The sequence below is a fragment of the Centroberyx gerrardi genome, chromosome 16, assembly GCF_048128805.1.
Source record: "Centroberyx gerrardi isolate f3 chromosome 16, fCenGer3.hap1.cur.20231027, whole genome shotgun sequence".
Taxonomy (NCBI): domain Eukaryota; kingdom Metazoa; phylum Chordata; class Actinopteri; order Beryciformes; family Berycidae; genus Centroberyx; species Centroberyx gerrardi.
This window is the reverse complement of record NC_136012.1, coordinates 8,284,548-8,307,166: the sequence shown is the minus strand read 5'-3', so window position 1 is coordinate 8,307,166 and position 22,619 is coordinate 8,284,548.

Here is a 22,619-nt window from a genome sequence, read left to right as displayed (position 1 = left end):
ATATCTCAGAAATGGAAAACTCTATGTTCAAGTCTACTGTTTGACATTTTTCACATACTTTTGGCGCGTCGCTGTGCTGCATCTAGCACAAAATAAGAGTGATACACATAGTGGCATTGTACTGTATATCAGGATTTGCATGTTTGGTCTGCATATCACTCTTTTGAAATTTATCACAGATGTGGAGAATGACATTTGTGCCATAGTGCAAATGGTGGACTTTGACTTGTGTTTTCTGTTTCTGAGATATTTGAAGTGGATTTTAACAACAAAATTGAACATGTGCATTTGATTTTTTACATACAACTGTTATATGCCTAGGAAGGCATGTGGACTTCCTCCAAGGTTTTGCATGGGTTACATTCAGACTCAAGATGCAACTAAATGCAAATGGATGACAGTAACATCTTGAGGCCATTCGGGCTAACATACATCACATACACACTGTACATACATAGTCTCCCTGACACAAGTCTGCTCGTGTCAGGCAAGATGACAGTTGAATAGGGTGAATCAGCCATCACTCTCACATGCCAGTTGTGACAAGCCGGGCTGTGAGCAGCGAGGGAAGTCAAACTCTGTTGCGAGGCTGACGCCCTTCCTGCGAGACAGCAGGACGCCCGCATCGGTTTTTCTCTCCCACAGAAAGCCGTGAACAGCAGGAGACCTGGGAGAGGAGAAGATGTTGTTGTTCTCCTCAGGCTGCAGCCCCCCCCCCGACACACACACACACACACACACCTCCTCACGTCAATACCTCCCATCTACCTTTGATGTCCTATAAATAGAGAAGCCTCTCATTCTGATCATAATGAACCTGGTCTTGAAGAATCTGCCCGCCTGGTGCGCCGCTCTCTGTATTGACTCGGAGTTAAATAGAGCTGCATAGAGATTCCACACGCAGTGGTGCACAGTAGCTGGTGTTTCATTCTTTCTTTCTGTGCAAAGGTGAACAGCAAAATCGAAAAATGCAGCAAAATATATAATTTACTAGATAAACTATAAATAAAATTGTGAGGAATGATACATACTCCATTATTATACATACTCCACACTCCATTTGTGGAATCAGCTACTTTGGATCCATATTTGACCTAGAATGGTTTATGAAGTTTGTACTCTGTTTTAGAAATCTCTCCACAAGAAGTAGGTCCTTTGGCATACAGTATGTTAAGAAAAATGTTGTAGTCAAATAGCATTATCTTAAAAGTGAGAAAATGAGACTTGTAGCAGGGTCTAAACCTGCCAGGCTTGTTTAGGGGATTGGTAAAATAGACAAAAAATGCACTCTTTGGACCTAGCATGCAAGACTTTGAGCGTAACTTGATTTGTTTACAGAGGAAGTGAGCGAAGTTAGCCAAAAAGATAACGTTTTTGCACTGTTGATTTGTAATGGACTTCACTAATGATGAAGATTGAGATTTTGTTTGCAGAAATCATGAATCTACAGGCCATAGAATAAAAACCAGGACCAACTTTGGATTACTAAACAGTGTATCTTCATACTACATTTTGGTGCCAATTCTCTCGTGACCAATGGACCCAACTCCAGAAAAGTCGGTATAGTCCTGTAGGCCTACGTTAAAAAAATATCTAAACTAACAGCATTTTTACTTGAGGGAAAATATCTCAGTACTCTTTCCACCTCTACGTCTGGACATGGCCCAGCAGGGTTCATGTGGTTCCACAGGAGCGGGCCTCTTAACCAATGCTACACCTTCTCTGGTCCTTTCTCACTTTAAAACGCCCCGCAGTGTGGAGAGGCAGGCCTCTCTCATGAGTAAGCCGACATTTCACCACAGCCAACATTAAAATGTTGCCGTAGGAGGCATCTGAGTGTGTCATCTTTGTAATATGCCTCTCAGCCTGGCAAAACTGTGTACACCCTATTAGATCACTCCTCTACATGTTTTCTGTCAGTTGCATGCCAGCATAGAGGAAGGAGAGTTAAAAAGAGAGGAGGAGGGAGGGGAGGAGGGAAAGAGATTCATTGGATGGAGGTTGAGGAAAAGCTAGATGCCTGCAGGTAGGGAGAACACAATAGGTGGGTACATAGGATCAATGGATTATAGGTACTTAAAATAATTGGAGGGAGTGGTTGGATGGAGGGAGGGAAGAGGACAATGCTGTAGCCTTTTATTAATGAGTGACAGCCAGGGCTAATGTGGCTGTCTTTGACTGATCAAACCACTCTGATATGTGAGTGACATTTCCAGGGTCTGATGTCGTCCTGTTCAGAGTGACTCTGAATATGTCCAACAACAGAGAGCTGGAGACTAACCTCAATGTGACAGGCTGAAAGAAAGACTAAAAACTGAATCACAGTGTGTCGATCGGCTGTGGATCACATGGGAGATACTGCAGGTGGAAGGTCACAGTTTTGATGTGGCATTGTAATGTGTGTGCCTGTGTAAGAGAGAGACAAAAAAGTGAGTCAGTGAGTGGGTCTGGTTTCAGACATACTGGGTCATACCTTGTTAGCTACAAAATTGAAAACAGTCTTCTTCTGTCCCCACAGTGAAGGCTGGCGAAGGCTGGCACTTGTCTTCACTCTGCTATGGGGAAAATCACCAACTGTATTATGATGTTACTGTAGCCAGTCATGTGCCCCTTGCAGTCGTCCAGGTAAGGTGGATCCTTGTCAGGCTTGGTTAATTCTTTCTGTGTGGTTAGACACATGGGAGCCACAGGTTTGCCATCCGTGTACCTTGGCATTCATGCTTCTCATGATGACTGCGCATCTGAAAACTCCAGCACTTTAAAAGCACTGTAGGAAAATTCAGTCAATTCTCCACATCCCCAACAGAATCAGCCAGTAGTTCCGGTCCCTTTTTGTTCTGTCCTGGACAGAGGCCATTGTTTCAAATTTCAGGTGATGCGTGACCTCGCACATGACTCCAATGCACCCAGACGTTTTGGCCGCAATTCCGTCATTTTGACCGTGTGAACTCAGTCACAGCTTTCACACTGCTCCCCCTCCTCTCGTCCGCGGGGAACTGGAAACAAAGAGAGAGGGAACATCCCAAGTGTGCACCACCACAACAAGCGGGAAGTGCAAAGTTTAGGATTAAAACTCGTCTACTGGGATCTTGGGTCGGGCCTCTCTTGCTCTCTTGGCTTCTCCGCTGACATCACCACAGGTCACGCTCACATCAAAAGGAAGCAGATCCCACATCACCAGCCCCGCACTCCGGCAGACACTCCAGCTGTAGGCAGAATAGTGCAGGTCGTCGCCCAGGTGAAACAGTGTGAGAGGGATTTGCACTTGCCTCCGTGCTCTTCGGGCAGTGCGAGTCTCTCTCCGTCTCTCACTCATGCTGGGTGGCCCCGAACTTCAGCAGAGCATGTGTGTTGTTCCGCCAACTCCCGGCGGTCTGGCCCAGCTGCCCCCCGTCAGCCTGGTGTTCTGTTTGTCTTGTCAGCCCTTTGCTCCCCACTCTGCAGCTGTTTTATTCTGCTTTGTACCAACCATAGTGCAGATTGCTTGATTGAGAAAGCAGCAGCTGGTGTGGTCTGATTGTCCACAGCTGGCAGGGGGATTCCCTGGAGGGGCTGCGGAGAGTGCATCATACCGGGAAGAACAGGTAAAGATCCACCACACCGCAAAGAGTCAAAACAAAGACTGAGTAGAATCTCAAGGTCTCAAAATGTTTGTAAAAGCACACATGCAAAGACAATAATCCAAAAGTGAAAAATGTCTCTCCTGGTTACTTTGTTGCATTTTTGTATTAGATAAGTTTAGATTCACACTGCCCAATTAGAAGTGAACCAGGGCTTGTAAACAAAAGTGTGGGTGGGGGGTCAATTAAACCGCTCCACATGCTGATGAGTGAGAGAGTGAGTATACGTGTATACACCTACAGTGTGTATGTATGTATGTATGTATGTATGTATTTGCGTGCATCCATGTGTGCATGAGCACTAGCTTGTGTGCCAGATTCACTTATACATTAGGACAGGTAACAGTAATTCAATACAGAAGCCTCAGAGACCATTTCCTTGCTAATGCAACCTTCGATACACCAATATACACAATGCATAATGCATACTGTATATTTTTCCATACAGCTTCCATATAGCTGAGCAAAACACACTTCCCTCTTGTTTTTACTATGCACCTTGCTCTGGCATGCACATCCATCAACTCCCATGGGATGTAAAGGCTATTTTGAGAGAGAGGTCGGGTTAAAGGCGAGTTCCCGAGGACACACATTGTATGTAGGAATATGTGAAGATCATTCATGCATGAAATCTAAAGAGGGAGAAAACACTCACTGCTGAGTTTGCATGACAAAATGAAGCTCCCAATACACACAAAGCGGGGAGTTCTTCCAGTTCTATCTAGTAGATCTTCATCTCTGCTGTTGGCCATTCCTTACAAACAATCAATGAGAGAAGGTGTGAATTGTCAGTGTGCTACAGACACTAATCCCAAATTTTGAGATTTTTTTTTTATCACAAATGCTTGACAACCCTGGGACCAAGCCAACCAAGTTCAAGCTACATTCTAAAATGTCAAAGATTTATAAGTCAGCCGGTGTACAAAGTTGATCCAAGAGCAGCACTCAAACCTACAATAGAGAGGCAAAAATTCTCCTTCGTGGAATTTAATAATACTCACATCTAGATTTTTACAGCTTAACATCACTGTCACAGAACATCAACCGTGTCCTATACAGAAAAATTGAGAAGACAGAAAAACTGAAAATGTCGGATTAAAGAAATCCTCTCGGCAGACAGTAATTTACATTATGTAATTCCTGCCAAGTCAAGGAATATTTGCTTTATTATTGCATTTATGAGGACAACATGTGCTGTTGTTGCCCCAGAGAAACTAGCTCAGGGTGAGGTCATTTTTGTTGCACTGACTCCAAGAGCTATACTAAGTTAGGTTAGGTCATGTCGGGTTTGTGTTGTTTGTGTGTGTGTGTGTGTGTGTGTGTGTGTGTGTGTGTGTGTGTACATGCTATACATTCATGTGTGCCTGTATACGCTCTCTGCAATCACCCAAGATGTTACCCCAATATGTAACCTGAGCATAATCTCCCATGTTACATTATTGTAGGTTGCATGCAGTAACACACCCACATCTCCTCTCTCCAAGTAGTTACTATTAAAAGTAGCCTGTCTTGTCTTCAGCCTCCCCAAAGTCTCCCACATCATGCCTTCCTCCTCCTCCTCCTCCTCCCTCCAGTGGCTGCCTATGGCTGCGCGCATCACATTCAGAACACGAGTGCAGGTATTGAAGGCTGCAAAGGGATCTGCAACCCCATACCTCCAGGCCATGGTCCAGCCCTGCACTCCAGCTCATGCCCTGTACTCTGCTGCTACTGTGGGTTTAGCTCCCTCTTCCCTGCGACGACCTGGTTAACACTCCACTCTTCTCCCCCCCCCTGTTTCCCCAGTAGTGGAATGGTCTGTTCTGTCTAAACCTGAAGACTTAATTTTCCCAACCATCTTCTCCTACCTAAATCACATCACGCTCTCCTATATATCTTTTCTATATCTTCCTCCTGCCTTGCCTATATGGAAAAAAAAAAAAAAAGTTCCACCTTTCCTTCCAGGCTCTTATTTCTCTGCTAAGCACTTCTCTATGAAGGGCAGAGGAATATATCTACATCTGTTGGCAGGGTGCTGTGATTTGACCCTTGCAGTCCCTTCATTGGTTGCTTGTAATGATGGTGATCTAGGAAGGTTGAGCTCATTCTGCTGTTGCACTCATCGTAGGTCACTCTGGATACGACTAAAATGTAAATGTAAACTTCACAGTGGCCAAGAGCACACAATTTTATATGACATGATCCATTTTAAGAGGCATAACGATGTACAAATGAAGGGCAAACATTAATTTTTCAAGAGGCATAATTTCATCTGGTAAGAAAAAAAATGACTTCCAAGAAGTGTTACCCGCTTATGAACCAAGTCTTCATGCATTATATATCATCCAACGTGTCTAGTTAAGACGGAAACCTGTGATGAACGTTGTGCAATTCACTAGCCGAGCAACATAATTTAAACTTGTGGCTTACGGCTGCTGAATACAACAAAATTTGTGCAATTCAAGAGCTTGAGCAACATCCTACGCAAACCTGTAGGCTGAAGTATGGCGGCTGATTAAAACCTGAAATGAAAACTCTACACTGCAGCAGGTGAGTGGCATTCCCCATTTGTAGCTTATGACTAGAGAGTAACTCCAACAATATGGGCCAAACTCCATTCCACAGCTTTGGCCTTGACCCACCTGTAGGCAAAATGAAAAATGTACGGCTGACAAATGAGTCTGGCAAACAAAGATACCACGCAACATTAGCTTGGAGCGTCGTTGTTTACTTTGCCCCAGAAGCCTCAAATCATGATTTATTGAAACTCCTTTGCGGCCGTCTGCAAGCATGGCTGAATATCCACGATGCCACTGTTTCCTTTGTTTAATTCAAGAGAAATCTGTTTTTTCCTTCATTATTATGTTAATTGAATGTCATGCGATTAGCCAATTATCATGCCTCATAATTAACTACAGAGACTGTTAAAACTTCACACTGTTCTGAGCATTTACTGATGTCATTTGTATCATTTGTGATACAATCCCCACAGTACACAGGCATGTAATGACGTGTGTGTGTGTGTGTGTGTGTGTGTGAGTGATTGTGTGTCTGTGCCCTGGGTCTGTCCTTGCTCTTCCCTGCTTCAGACCAACACGTGTCAGATGGAAAGGAGCCTGTTCTGTTCCCACCCCCCCGCTGTTGAGCTCAGTTCGCCATAGGCCAGGAGATGCGCACGGCATCACCAATGAGCTAAGACTGATGATTAATGCACTTCAGGTCATGTCATGGCATAATATGGAGAAGTGTGCCGCAAAAGGACGGTACAAAGAAGAAAACGGCAGCGCACTACAAATGTCAGAGGAACTGTGGAATATATATAAAATCGAAGAGCAAGGAATTATAGAGTAATGAGAAATGACAGTGAAAAAACATATCAGATAACTTTGAAGCTGAATGTTTCCAAGCCTAAGAGGCAGTGCGAGTTAGAAAAATGAGGTTCTTCCTGCTTTTAAATTCAATAGCATTAAGTTCCAAGGTAGGAGTGACATCTACAGAAACTCAAACTGCATCAAGGAAAAAGACGTGACAGTACTGGACACACTGTTTGATTGACAGGTGATCTCTGGGAAGAGCAGTACTAGATTACTACTTTAATCCCTAGGTAAAGTCATGGGACCTACAGGGAATGAATGGTGGTAAAGGCCTTTAACTCTCTTTGTCCTCCTGTTGTCATGTGTAAAGCCATGTATGTGTTGAACGAACCTGTGCTTTTTAATGTTATGTTGTTATACAATATATAATTTTTAGTACCTGTATTGCTCGTCTCTGTCCCAGTTTACCTTTTTGCCTTGTATGTCTGTTCTCTGCTCCATTTGAATCTTATTCCATTATTGTTTTAATCCTCACTCCCTCTCAAGAGGCCTTTGGACTTCTGCCTGGTTAGCTATTACTGCAAATAAGAATTTCCTCTAAAGTGACTTGCTAACACTGCCTGTGACACTGCTAATGTTAGAGGTTTGATTCCCCAAGGTTCACACATACAAAAGAAATGGATCCACTTGCAGTCCTGTGGAAAATGAAATGTCAAACGGCATATTCTCAACCTGAAATGGCAGTTTATTCTAGTTTTCCATCCTTGCACACTCTTCCCTCATCACCTGTTTTTCTTGCTCTCACCATGCTGTCACACATTTAGCTGAATCTAGAAAAGGTGCTAAGTGAGTAATGTGTTTTTTCCCCCGTCTTACTGAGAGAGAGATGATGTGTGCTCAGACGACAGATTTAAAGGTCATTTGTTAATAAGTGTTTGCTTCTCTTTCCTCTTCGCATACTGTACGCATAAACGCTTTTCAGGTTGCTGCGCATAAACACATTTATTTCTGCTGTGCCTTGCAATCTCCTGACCTCAAACCTCCCATCTGTGGCCATTTCAAGTAGTAGGCAGCCTATACAATTCATTTGGGGATACAAGACGGCCCAGCTTATTGTTATGGCACACTTGAAAGATTTCCCCAATAGGCAAATAAGCTCAGTGTACTGTTATATGACAAGAAGAGTGGTGGTGTGTCCAGTATTTAGTGCACTACACTGAATTTGCAAACACTTTTGAAATAATGCTACTCTAGCTTGTGCTGTCCACTAAACATACACTATGAAAACGTAATACTAGACACAGAGGTGAAACTGCTGCCAATTTTCTTTCTCAGGTAAGCAAAGTCTGTGTCTTTTTTTAAATCATTACTCAAAACATTATTCTATCTTAAGGCCTTTTCATAGTGTTTTATTCTATTCTATCCTTTTATTTTCTTTCATCTGTCTAGGATACCGTTTTATTCTTATTATTGTCTTTTATTTATCCTTTACTTGGTTCTTGCCTATGCTGTATCTCTTATCTTGTGTAAAGCACTTTATAACCTTGCCTTGTGCTGTATCATTATTTTGTATTGTAAAGCACTATTCTGGCTTTCCAAGTTCACTTCAAATGAAGCTAGTCAGACACATACAAGCAAGGGCGTAGAATTGGGTAGGGACGGTAGGGACGTGTCCCTACCAATATCAAGCGACTCTGAAATGTCCCTAGCAATTATTTTGATTGACAATAAAGGTTGTTTTGTCCGTCAGTGTCTAGTCAATGTTAAGAGATAGTGTTCTCTACTACGAGTCCCGCTGCATTGGTGTAGTGCATTGGTGTCCCGTGTCGGCATAGCAACGGACGCTGTAACGAAACTTTAGTATAACAGCTGTTTTAGAATGTTATTGCGTCACCCGGATAAAAATTGGCGTGACACCGCCTCCCTAACCCCCCCAAAAAAATCGCTGATTGGCTTTGCCATTTCTTGCTAACGTATGAAATGCTGTGGGCTGTGTACAAGAAGAGCCAAAACTCCGCCTACCGGCGAGCATGCGAGTGAAGACTCCATCCTATTTTATATTAGTAACAGTTGTGTTTAGCCATTAAAGTTAGTTTATTTAAGTACCGTGTCGCGTGCGTCTGTGACGGGTGACGACCGTAAGTAGCCTACATGTCACAAGTGAGATTGAACAATGCTGATGTGTGCCACACTGGACAACACTGATGTAAAACAAATATGCCAACAGTTCATTTCTGTTAATGACAGGCGTATGCATGTGTTTGGCTCCTTCAAATAGGAGCAAGGCAGTGGACACTCAGCTGTTTGTATGTAGGGTTTGGATATAGTTTACAATATCTTATTATTATTAATATTATTATTTTAAATGTAAATACAGATCGTTGGTTTGAATAGGCAACAGTACTACAGTATCTGCCTTAAAACAAAATGTGCTCTTCAAAGTCCCATTCAGCTGGCAAATTTGAGTAAAGGATTCATTAATGTGCTACACCCCTGTGTCTGTGTGTCTGTTAATGAGTGTATTGGCTACCATAACTATCTAGATCAGTGGTTCTCAACGTGGGGTCCGGGGACCACCAGCGGTCCTTGAGGGGCTTCCAGGGGGTCCCCAGCAAATTGATGAATTGTTAAACTTCAGCATTATTTAATTTACAAATAGTTAACACAATTACAGAATGTAGAAGAATGACTGTTTTGATCATAGTTTCACTGTTATCTCTCTACCTACAATACAGACAGTCATGGGATTCTGGATCAAAATCATATCTAACAATAAAAGTATTCTCAGATTTGGGTCCGAGAGACAAAATCTCATCAAATGGGGGTCCATGGCTCTAATGTGGACTAAACTAGGGGTCCTCGATATGAAAAAGGTTGAGAATCACTGATCTAGATGATATGAAATGGCGGTCAGAAGTCTATCAGAAATGCAAAACGCCTCAGCTTCCAGTGGGGGTTACATCCCCTCCGGACCTCCCCCATTTGTGTCCCTACCAATTTCAAAATCAAACCTACGCCCTTGCATACAAGACTTCCAACTATAGGTTATCTTCTTACTGTGAGATGGGTTTGCTTGTAGGTCTCATTTGTCCAGATGTGGTGAATGAATGTTTGAATAGGCTGAGTGATAAAGTGTATATCTATTGCGGCCTCCCGTCGAGTTCAAATCAACAACTGACAACTACGTTTTCCGCGGAAGAAACATTGTGATTGGACAATAAAGTGAACGATGACACACCTGTTGCTATGCAGATGTTCATTCAAGGATTTGAAGGGACGCTTGTAGTAGCGCGAGTCACCGCCTCTGGAAACTCCAGAAACTCGTGTACAAACTTTTAAACTAGCCGTTGTCGATGTAATGTATGATTCAGCAACTGCATGGCTGATTTCTCGCCTCAAATGTTTTCAGAAACACATTTCGGTGAACTATTTTCGTAATATATGAGAAAGTTTCCAAACGAGCCGCCATGTTTTCCAGTTTGAAATCGCACCATGACAGTGCAAACAACGCGATATCACGTATACCACCATGACTGTGTAGGTATTGATGCCACTTCTCGCGCGACTTTCAACAATGGGTAGTCAGTCAGTCAGTCAGTCAGTCAGTCAGTCAGTTAGCTACTTTCACTCTTCTAGGCCGGTCCCAGAGGCACACCAGCAAAAACTTTTTATCTGCGGCGGCGTTCTTCTTTGTTTTTCGCACACCTGCTTCAATTAAGCTACTGCCGCACGTACGTTACATCATGCTAGGCTGGTGTCAGTCTCAGACAGTAAAACTACTAATATTTACAATATGCACATTACATGAAATGGCTCCAACAGCACTTCGTAACCTTGTTTTGAAAAGCGTTATACAAATAATTACTACTATAATTTTCTTGTCACACTTCAAGTGAGAGAGTGAAAGAAGTGAAAGAGTCATCATGTTTCTTTAAGGTCTGTATCATAGTGTAAGAAAAGGAAAGTGAATTTGATGGTGCAGTAACAAATAGCTTTATCATCAGTGGCTGCAGATGAAATGTGTGATGTTTGTGAGGATAAACTCAATGAAAGGTTTATCTAAAAGGATGTGTTGTACTTCAAGTTGGGCTTAGATAGAGTGGACACAGTAGGTTTATCACCTGGTCAGCAGCCATGAAGGGTTGAGAGAGATACAATCCCCTCTCCAGACCACAGGAACGCCTCTCTCTCTATCCTGTTTCCCGGAATACCGTCCCTTGGAGATCCATGCTATCCTGATGCCTGACGGACCGAACAGAGAATTTCTATTGCTTTATCTCTTTATCCCGTTTCTCTGGGTTTGGACAAAATGCCCTGGAAAGCTCCGTCTCCACAAACACACATGCGTGCTTCAGGAGAGACATCCACACACATGAATCAAACACAAATCCACACATACAAAGGCGAACACACACACACATACACACACACCAGAAGAGTGCTGTTGCTCTCCTAAACTTTCTAAGATGCTGACACTCGCCCGGCCCTCCAGCTCAAATCCAGTTTAAGCCTACTTATTGACCTAACCCGATGCTAGTGCCGAGAGCAGTTTGATCCTTGCAGAGGCTTTTCCCCTGATTTGTTTTGACACGATTTTATTTCTCTCCTTGTCTCTCTTCTTCTCCATCTCATTCACTCTCTTTTCTCTTTTCTGTCTGTCTGTCTCTCTCTCTCTCTCTCTCTCTCCTTGCTCCCGTATGGCCTTTTGATCCCTCTGATTTACGGAAAACAGTCATCTCCGCCAGCCTTGGGGGGCCATCAATGGGATTAGAGGCTCACACTGTCAGGTTTAGAGGGATGTTGGATGCGGCTGGAGGTGGAGGAGGATAGGTGGAGGGGGGGGGTGGAGGGGCAGGAAAAACACCTCAAGGGTAGCGATCTCCGAGCCGAAGGAGAAATAAAAATAATTACACGGGGGTTTCTGATTTATGCCCTCGTGCAGCCTCGGAGCTCAGCCGTTTTTTCCCTCTGATTCACGGCGTTTGTTATCCCCTCTCTCTCTCTCTGAGTCTGCAGGTGTCAGTTCAAGTGTGAGGAAAAGCTCCGGGTTCATACTATATAGGAAAGGGAGGGCAGGAACGCAGCTGCCTCGCAGGCCTCGGAGATACGCAACAACTTTCAAATGTCAGGCCTCCGCGCCCCGGCTCCGCTTTTTTTAATCCCAAATGAATCATAAAAAGGTTACTTAGAAATATCACCGAGTTCAGAACGCTCCCGAAGAAAATGCTGAACCTGTGCGGTGGCCAAAACAAGATTACCAGCGCTTCGGTACCTCGCAACGGCATTTTCTTACATCGCCTCTTTTCTCCCACTAGAACTGTAATGCCCTCTCATTTTTAATAGTCTGATACTGTAAGATGCATGGAAATTCGGTCTGACCCAGAACTGCCTCCAGTCCGAGCTTAGTGAGGCTTTGCGGGTCCGGTGGCTCGGCCACGACGCTGGCTTTGGCTTGTGATATCAAGATGTTTGTGGATTCTGTTATCCGACTTACTGTGCCGAGATTAAGGGGGATTCCAGTCCCAAATTGAATTTTGGTCCGATGATCCCTTTATGCACTGCTACAATGCAAATACCTGCTGCAGTCTATTTCCATGAAAGTTATGTTTAAGATGAGTAGTGACTATTAAGTTGTCTGTGCAAATGTGTGTGTGCGAGTGTGTGTGTACCACTGTTTGACACAACATAGAGCTCAATGACCACATGGTGAAGGTGGGGATCAATGGGAACAATGAGATCAACACCATTCAACAGGAGTGTGTTCGAGTTTGTAAGTACAAAAGTTTCTTAATAGCTATATATTGTCATAAAACCTGGTAATTCATAAGCCCGCTGGGGGGGAATGTGATTAAAAAATGCCATCTAATAAATCATGAATGGCAAAGATTTCATACACACACTGTAAAAATTGATTATCACATAAAGGAAGAGATTGCTTGTGGTCCACATATAATCCCGCCGGTACAGAGGTGGTAAGTGCATCGTAAATCTGCACTCGCCACTGTATTTTTGAGTCACACAACTTTTGGGATACTTTTGAAAGTATGTGCTTCGACTTGGGTGATTTTTATGTACTGCTCTTACATGAGTACGTTTTATTTTAAGATGTAAGAAGAGCGAAAAAATGAGATTCATCGTTACAGTAAAACAGGCACTCTGGACACTAAGTCATGTCATTTATACTAGCTTCATCCTTACAAAGGCCTAATTTCCTGACAATGACCAGTCAAGTTATTTTCAAATTAATTTCAAGAACATTATTTGAACTAATTTATTTTCTAGACAAATACCCCTGCCTAACTTTCCTAGGAGGTGTAGTCCTCTTCGGTCCAGTCTAAATGCTGGTGTACACTCCACTATCATTCTCTGCCATACACCAGATTGTTGTTGTCTCTGGTTGTGTGCAAGGGCGTTTGAAATCGATAACAGTTAGAACAATGTCTTTTATTACTTATTACATTTCCACACCTTGACAGCGGCTCACCAGGCCTGATCAGAAGGACAAACACACACACACACACTAGCAGTACACAGACCCCCGCCCCACACACACACACACACACACACACACACACACACACACACAAACACCTCAAGGTCTCCTTCATGTTTGAGCGACCACAGAAATGATGTGGTGATGACACCTAAACAGATTGTGTAATTACTTTTGCCCTGCTGGCCCTGGCCTGCGACGGAGATTTTCAAGTCCTAAAGCAGGTTATTACTACTCCAGGATTGTGTGTGTGTGTGTGTGTGTGTGTATGTGTGTGTGTGTGTATGTATGTCCAGTGCAATTTAAATGCCAAGTCAGTGACACAAAAGTATGTTTTTAATATACAGTATATATTTTTATTTTTTTTGCCTTTGAAAGTTGACAGTAGAGAGAGACAAGAGAGAGGGGGGTCACAAGGGTTCCAGGCCGGATTCAAACCCAGGACATCACATGTACATATGGTCTTGGTCAACTGAGACACCAGGCTGCCCCAACAAAAGTCTTCATAATCATCCTGGAAGCCTCATGGTTATCAGGTCTGGAGCCAGCAGCCATTCAGGTTCAAGTCCAGTTCAAGTCCAGCTCCCAGTTAAATGAAAGACACCTGTCCAGAGCAGAGGAAAGGCTTGATAAGGTTGAGAATTCCAGGTAACAGTTCTTAATCCAGTTGATCCAGCTCTGAATGATGAAACCAAAGGCCAGGCTGGTCTGTCTACTGCAGACCCACTGTGACTCCGCATGGTGTCCACGATGCCACCGCAGCGCTCCATTCTCATTTGTTCTATTGAAAGCTGGCAGGCAAAGGTCATCTTTGTTTTGTCTGGGGACTTTTGCGCACTAAGCTTTGAATCCATGCTGAAAATCATTTCTGCTAATGTAGATACTGTAGATGACTGACCAGGTGGTAAAATCAGAGTCTTTATTCTATAAATGTGCCATCAGGCAGGTGTTGGACAGTATGGGACCAGTGGTCTAAATTCATCCTGACATCTTCATTAAAGGTGCTACCTGAAAATAATGCACTATTCTCAAATCTGCTCATTTATTGTACCTTCAGGCTCACGCTGTCCTCAACTGCTTCAGGACACAAACACCATATATTTGTGTTTTTTTTACATGATTTTAAATTATACAAGTCCACTGCTCACCAGGAATGGGAAGAGAGGAAGACAGACAGAGCCCCATGAGGTTGAAAGCTGCAGATTACTTTATCTTAATGGATGGGGCTTGATAGTATTGAATGATGAAACAGTGTTTAATTCTCACGCATGAGAAGGAAGCCACAAGAGGTCAGTCTGATTTTAATTAGTGGTCAGAAGTAGTTACCGCTCAGATTAACCAGCACTCCAGTGGCACAGATATTTGAAGTTTCACAGATAGATAGCAGGATTAGCAATGTGGCAAAACTCTACTCTCAGTTTTCCAGATATGATTTCCACTTATTCAGACTGTGTTTTGAGCACAGAATATTCTCAACTAGCACCTTTAATGAAGACATCAGGATGATGACCGCTGGCCCCTGTGGTGCCCACCAACCCCCTGATGGCACACTGATAGAATAAACATGATTCTACCACCTGATCAATAGTCGGCAGTATTTATTCATCAACAGGGAATTAATTTCAGTAGGAGAGTCCCCAGCCAAAGCAAAGATGACCTTTTGCCTGCCATCTTTCAAAAGAGCAAGTGAAAATAGAGCTATGATGGAACTGTGATAACCATAAAATCTCTTAAGGCTGGGAGGGGTCACAGTGGGTCTACACTGGGTTTTGCCTTCCTTTGCCTTTTGTTCACATTGACACACCTGAGGAGAGGAATGAGAGAGAGAGAGAGAGAGAGAGAGAGAGAGGGAGGTTGTCCTCAGAGCTTTTATGGACAGTTATCAAAACAACAGGCAACATATTGTAGGAAATTAATAGGTCAGAAGCAATTAATAACCACTGCAATTAGTCAACAGATGAGATAAAGCAGCAGTGATATCTTCTTCATGTGGGTTACATACCAACAGCAAGGTGCATACTGCCACCTACTGTACTGGAATGTGTAATGATGTATGGTCTTTGGCGGTATCATAAATTCATACAAAAATGTATGCTTACTAAGTTTTTTTTACTGCTATATCTCAACCACATCACCACCTCTTCCAACCAATCTACTATCATCCAGAGGCAGAGGCTTGAGTGTGAAATGGTTGAAATGGTCAGAATGCTGCTATAATTTGAAATACACATAGATATTGAATTTAAACACAAAGAGTGGTATATACTGTACTGGCTGTCATGTATCTTACACTATCTCCTTGCACTGTATGTAAGGTGCTGTTGTCCTTGTACCTTGTGTGTCATTACACAGTATGAACTTCTGTAAGGTGTTGATACTGTACAAATGTCTTCAGGACAAATTCCCATATATTTATTGTACTTGGTGTACAAAATGTTTCTGAATCTTGCTCCATTCAAATGAATGAACCGATCTTTGATCTTTGACTATTCTCTTGCCAGCAACATCTCAGAAACCTCCGCAGCTGTCTTCACTGAGCCGGTGAGATGAGGGAGTAATGATTTGTCACTGAGAACCATGCAGAACATCCATCCCACACAGGGACGCCAGTATAAAACTGACAAAAACACTGTAATTTTCCATAACCCTATGCATTTAAAGCATCGCCTATTAACTATAATGAACCATGTAGCAAACAAGCAATTTTCTATAAGAATATGCAGTATGCAAAATGCAATGCAATGGGGTTGTTCTTTACTGTAGACATATCATAATGGGCTGTTTAAAGCTACAGTAAGCCTACAGTATGTATGTAGCCTTATAGTGGTTTTGCTCAGTCTGCTTAAGCTACATTGAAACAATGAATATTATTGAATTCATTATGAAAGAAAATTCATCTTTTTTCCCATATAAACTGGAAAGCAAGAAGGGGTGGGGATACTTCCTGCTACTTTCACATGTACTTCCTACTTTTTCATTTGCACTTCCTTGCCTTGTTTATTTAACCTTTACTTATCAGGGCGAGGGTTTTGCTGCACATGCATGCTCTTTCTCAGCACTGCCCTCCTTCACATTCATGCAGTTAGACACATTTATACCTGGGAGTGTGGTTAATTGTCTTGCTCAAGGACACCTGTTCCCCACCCAGCTTTTTCCAGCCAGGGATTCGAACCAGCGGCGTTCCAGTCACAGCCCCGCACCTTCTATGGTTTCATTCCATGCGTCGGATCATGCTCATGAAGCATGCCCGGCCCCCTGGAGGGTGTTGTTCAGTCCTGCCTGCTCATCCAACAGGGCAACACACGCCTCCTGCCACTGTAATTCCTTCCAGTCGTCGCACTCCTCCTGATGCTCCTCCGTCCCCGACCAAAACCTCTCCGGTGCCCTCGCCGCACACAAACATACACACACACAAAATGCACACACTCACACGCAAAGACTCACACACGTGCACTTAAAGGAGAGGAAACAACTTTCAATTGTTTCAATTGAATTTCAAGACTAGTGTGGTTTCTATCTTAACTACTTGACAAATATGACCACACTCTTCTGGCATTAGTGCACACAGTTCAGTTCCATACTCTTACAAGCCACTGTGATCAATTTTTTCTCAGACTGAGCATCAATCACACACACTTGGACACACACACACACACACACACACACACACAAACAGATGCCTTTTAATGATCACTGCTCACTAAGGGTAATTTGCTCCAGTGAGAGGAATCATTGTGTCAATGTCCCCCTCCTACATATTTCCCATCCTGAACAAGATGCCTATTGAATTGTCATAACCTCATCGATCACAGCATCGCTCCGGCTTTAGCCTGCAGCCACCAATAGAAGATGTAACATGGAATTAAAGGCACGAATTCATGTCTTGGGATAAAGGGTTTGCTTTATAGATTGGGTCCGGTCAAATTATTGCACTTCTAACATGTTTGCCCAGGGCCGGGATGCTTTGCCATGTTCTGACTCTTGCCTTTAGTCGTTGTTCTATAGTTAATTGATTTCAGAATAGCTCCAGTTTGGAGTAGACTGCGAAGTAATCAACTCTAGTAGGCCCTTTACCAACTCTCCCATGTGGATCGAGGCTGGTGGCACTGTCTGCGCTTTGTTTCCCCTCATTACTTTCCCTGGTCCCCATAGAGAAAAAGCCAAAGTAGGCCTAAAAAGTAGCTGAAAAAAAAACTTGCACTTTCTAGAAAAGTTGGTGAACTCGTGACCGTGAACGCGACTTGCCGTGATGCATTGTTTTCTACTGACGGTACGTCAAGCGGACAGTTGGAATCAGAGGGTATTCTCCTGGGAGCGCGGGGGAATATTGACAGCCTCCTTCTGTCTCCATTTGTCCTTGGCCAGATGAGAGAAACAGGGGGTGTTTTATAGAAGGATGGACGGCATGGAGCATTCATGCAGAGATCGATCAATATCACTGGGAATTTAGCCCACAGGGCCTCGAGGGCCCGGGGGTGGTGATCAGAGGAGGATTCATGTAATGGCTGAAATGGATGGATGGATGCATGAGAGATTAGAGGTACACATACACATCTGCAAGACCATTGTGCACACACACACACACACACACACACACACACACGGGCACACAGAGCAGCAGTGGCACGCAATAGAGGAGGAATTGATCGTTAAGAGCTTTGCCTGCTTATTCTGTAGCCCTACAGAATGATCACTTACTGAAATGCGCCCCTAGTGATGAAATCAATACATAAATGCGTGTTACCTCTATACTCTCATTCTCTCTCTCTCTCTCTCTCTCTCTCTCTCTCTCTCTCTCTCTCTCTCTCTCTCTCAGCTAATGTTTCAACCCACCTCCTCTGCTCGCATGGGAATAGGAAACCTGGAAGAACTGAGATGTGGTCCGTGAGATTCCTGATGAATCTTTCATGTGCAAAGATGTTTTCTGCCCCTCCAGTGATGACCCACGCGCGCTCGGGTTCAAGTGAAGCGCAATTACTTTATTTGCTCCATGGGACCGAGCACGCCTAATACGTCTTTGTTTATTTCGTTCACCCTCTTGACACAAACACAAAGGTTTTTTTGGGTTTTTTTATAACAGCGACGGCACTAAGGCACTAAAAGATTCTCCCTGTCTTCCTCTGTTAGGGGAACCTGTTTCTAAAATGGACAAAGATAGACGTCTGGCTCCAGGGGGAGTTCCTAATTCTGGAGCAAAACAAAGCATCTCAACATGAAAGGCCTGATGAATATTTATGAGAGGTGATCAAGACGGACTATCACCGTCGTCACACCTCTTTTTCGTGGCAAGAAATGTATAGGATGCACACATGCAGGACTGTTTATCCGGTGTTCCCATTATAAATGCGTTCCAAAGAAAATATGAAATTGTCTTAAAGCTTATCCTTAATCCTTCCTTTCTGAATCTTTTTTTTTTGTAAGGTTCATAAGCATGAAAAATCATTCACGTCTCATTTCATACATAATAGTTGTTATGATGCCCGGTCTTTTGCAGCATATTTCATCACCTCTTTTTTCTCCTCTCTTGAATGAGAATTTCGAAACATGCCTGGAAAACAGTGAGCTGAATGAGCTGTAGGCTTTAGTATTGCTTTGAGCTCCCTGCAGCAGCGTGGAGACACAACAGCCCCCATAGTGCAACAGCATTTAGAGGAGAGACAGCTTAAGTGTACCCCCGCTATTCCCTGCGCACCGGCCAAAATAGAACAATGGCTCGAGTATTCACAGACTCTGCTGCTTGTGATTACTGCGCGAGCTTTTAACGCAGCTTTTCATTTTTGTCTGCTAAGTTTAAGATTATGATTGAATGTGGGTCACGCTCTGCAGCTTGCCAAAACGCATCGGTCCAAAAATGTGTCAGTTTTGCTCCCCGAAAATGTGATGTTCTCTGCAAAGATGGCAGGAGAAGACAGTCTCTCTGGCCGGGCTGACAGTCAGCTCCACATGAACTCTCCAGCGCCCCAGACAGCCACTGTCTCTGTGGCTGGTGTACTTCAATAAGTAGCATTTTTGTGGCTATTTGCTGGCATCTACTGGACAAGAGTGATTTTTTTTTTTTTTACTTTGATATTCTCAATCACACACATGCACCCATGGTCACACACACAAACACACACACACATTACATCAGAAGCTTAAATGTATAAGGTAAATATATAGGTTTTGCCAAGGGGATGGTTTCATAAATGGCAGGGTCATGCTTGCAGCAGACTCACATATACTTTGTTGGCACTAAAGGATGAGCACAAAACCTTGAAGCTGGCAGCTCACTTTATTTTGGTTATTTGTTATCATTTGTCTCCTAAACTGCATCATTTGTCTTCTAAATCTGGCAGAATTAGATAACCCAAATAATCTGCCTAACCCAAATCTTCTGCCCAAACAATTGGAGCCTTCCTGTTTTTCATGCTCTTTCATCTCTAATTGATAGAAAACAAAATATTGAACAGGAGGGATGGAAAATAGCTGTACATATGAACTGTCAAACTATATATACTATAGTATAGTATAGTATAGTATAGTATACTATACTGTACTGTACTGTACTATACTACACTACACTACATTATACTACACTACATTGTACTGTACTGTACTGTACTTTAGTGTACTGTACGATACTATACTACACTACACTGTACTGTAATATACTGTACTATACTATACTACATTATACTGCAATGTAATGTGCTATACTATACTACACTGTACTGTACTATACTATACTGTACTATACTATACTACACTACACTGTACTGTAATATACTGTACTATACTATACTACATTATACTGCAATGTAATGTGCTATACTATACTACACTGTACTGTACTATACTATACTGTACTATACTATACTACACTACACTGTACTGTAATATACTGTACTATACTATACTACATTATACTGCAATGTAATGTGCTATACTATACTACACTGTACTGCACTATACTATACTGTACTATACTATACTACACTGTACTGCACTATACTATACTGTACTATACTATACTACACTGTACTGCACTATACTATACTGTACTATACTATACTACACTGTACTGCACTATACTATACTGTACTATACTATACTACACTGTACTGCACTATACTATACTGTACTATACTATACTACACTATACTGTAATACTGTGCTATACTATACTACACTACACTGTACTGCACTATACTGTACTATACTACACTATACTGTAATGTACTATACTATACTATACTATGAACATATTACAGGTTTGTATCATTTCCAATCATGGTCTGTATTAGTTACTACTCAATCATGTTAACTGATCAGTGACCATCCTATTCCTGTTCATGATTAGAAAGAAGAAACTGAATATAGACCTACTGTAGATTAGCTTTGCTAATGCATCAAGCGGATGATGCTTGTAACTGCAGGAAAACACATAAGAATACATGATGGCATTTTAAGTGTCTAGAGCAGAGTAGCACACGATGTACAGAATACAACCCACAGCTGAGCAAGATTTGATTGGATGGGCTGATTGCATGCCTGCTCCACTCAGAATGTGAAATATCACCGCTCTCTTCTCATTCCTATCACACTGATAAGCTCAGTCAGTGCAGGCACACACACACACACACACACACACACACACACACACACACACACACACGCAGTATACATACACACAGTAAAGTACCTCTTCTCCAAAGCCTTGGGTACATAGTTTCTTTTGACTGACAGATGTTGAGTTTCCAGTATGGGAGACCTGTTGCAGTGACATCCAGTTCAGCTCAGGTTTCTCCAGAAGAGAGGAGGTAAAGTGGCATGACTAGCAAAGCAGCACTGCCTGAAACCCAGTAAGCCTAACTGACTGAAGTCCCTTGAGCAGTAAAGATTATCCTGCATTACTTGTATAGTTCTTTAGGTAGTTCTTTTGTTCTCCACATGAAAGTTTTTTCATTCAAATCTGGCCTACTGCACACCTGCACGCACGCACACACACACACACACACACACACACACACACACACACCATGTTAATCCATGTCCTAAATGGGCATGAGTACTGAAATTACTATCACCTCAAAGGCATTGACCAGGATGGAAGGAAGGGTTGGAGATTTCGCCCTTTATTCTGTTCTCTTGGGGAAAAGAGCTTGCAAGTGAATGATCGTCATAGTTAGGACCTGCGTTTTTATATCATCTATCTTTTTGAGTGTTTTATATTTCCTAGGTCAGGTAAGGACTTCAAAATTGTTCATCTCTTAAATATAGCACCCTTTCACAGAACAAGGTCTCCTCTCTGCTGTGAGGCACTAGGGCTTGTACACCAAAGAGATGGGTGCCCCCTACTGGCTCTCTAAAGCCACCGATAGCACCTTCTCCTCTCCTCAGAGATATCAGTGACCAAATCACTCTAAATGAGGATAGTTTTCTTTCTGATGTCCACATTTTTCTCCTCGATTTGAATATCATCTCTCAGATAATCACCACTGTATTGATATTCTTCCCAAAACAAGTAATTTTCCTCCATGAAGCTGATTATATCTTCAACTTTTGGAAGTTGGTCACTTGCAGCAACAGCAGCAATATTATCATCACAGTGTGAGCGATCATGTACATGCTCTCTTCCTGCGATGGGAGGCTCAGACTCTGAGAACTGCAATTCCATTTGCAGAACTTCTTCCTCTTTGGAAGTAGCAATCAAACGCTGATTTTGCTCATTTTCCTCTGCAAAATGAGTCTCTGTCAGATATTGTTCAGTCACTCAAGGTGCCTCCTCTTCCCAATATGAGCTGTGTGACCGCTCGCTCTCCTCTCCCAAACTTCAATTTCGCCATTTATTCCCTCTTTCATTCTGTGTGCCGTTATCCTCTGGGTTTATTTCCATTTCAGGAGCTGTGTTTGCTGCCCCAGATGCGTCTCATTCAACTCATTCAGCCAGTTTGCATCTGTAGAGTCAATGTGGGGGTGCTGCTGCATCCACCAAGCCACATACTGTACCCATCTCATCTCTCCTTCCTTCTGCCTCCCTCAAGAATTGGCGGAACCTTTTCAGCCTGCTTTTCTTCCCCCTCCTCCCTCTCCTCCTCTTCTTCAACATCTGGTTGTTCTCCATTCTGTTATATTGCATATATAAATTCTAATTTCAAGCACTGTAAATTGGCCTTTTTTTTTAACTTAATCATACCACAACAGAAGAAAAACAGACAGTAAACACACACCACA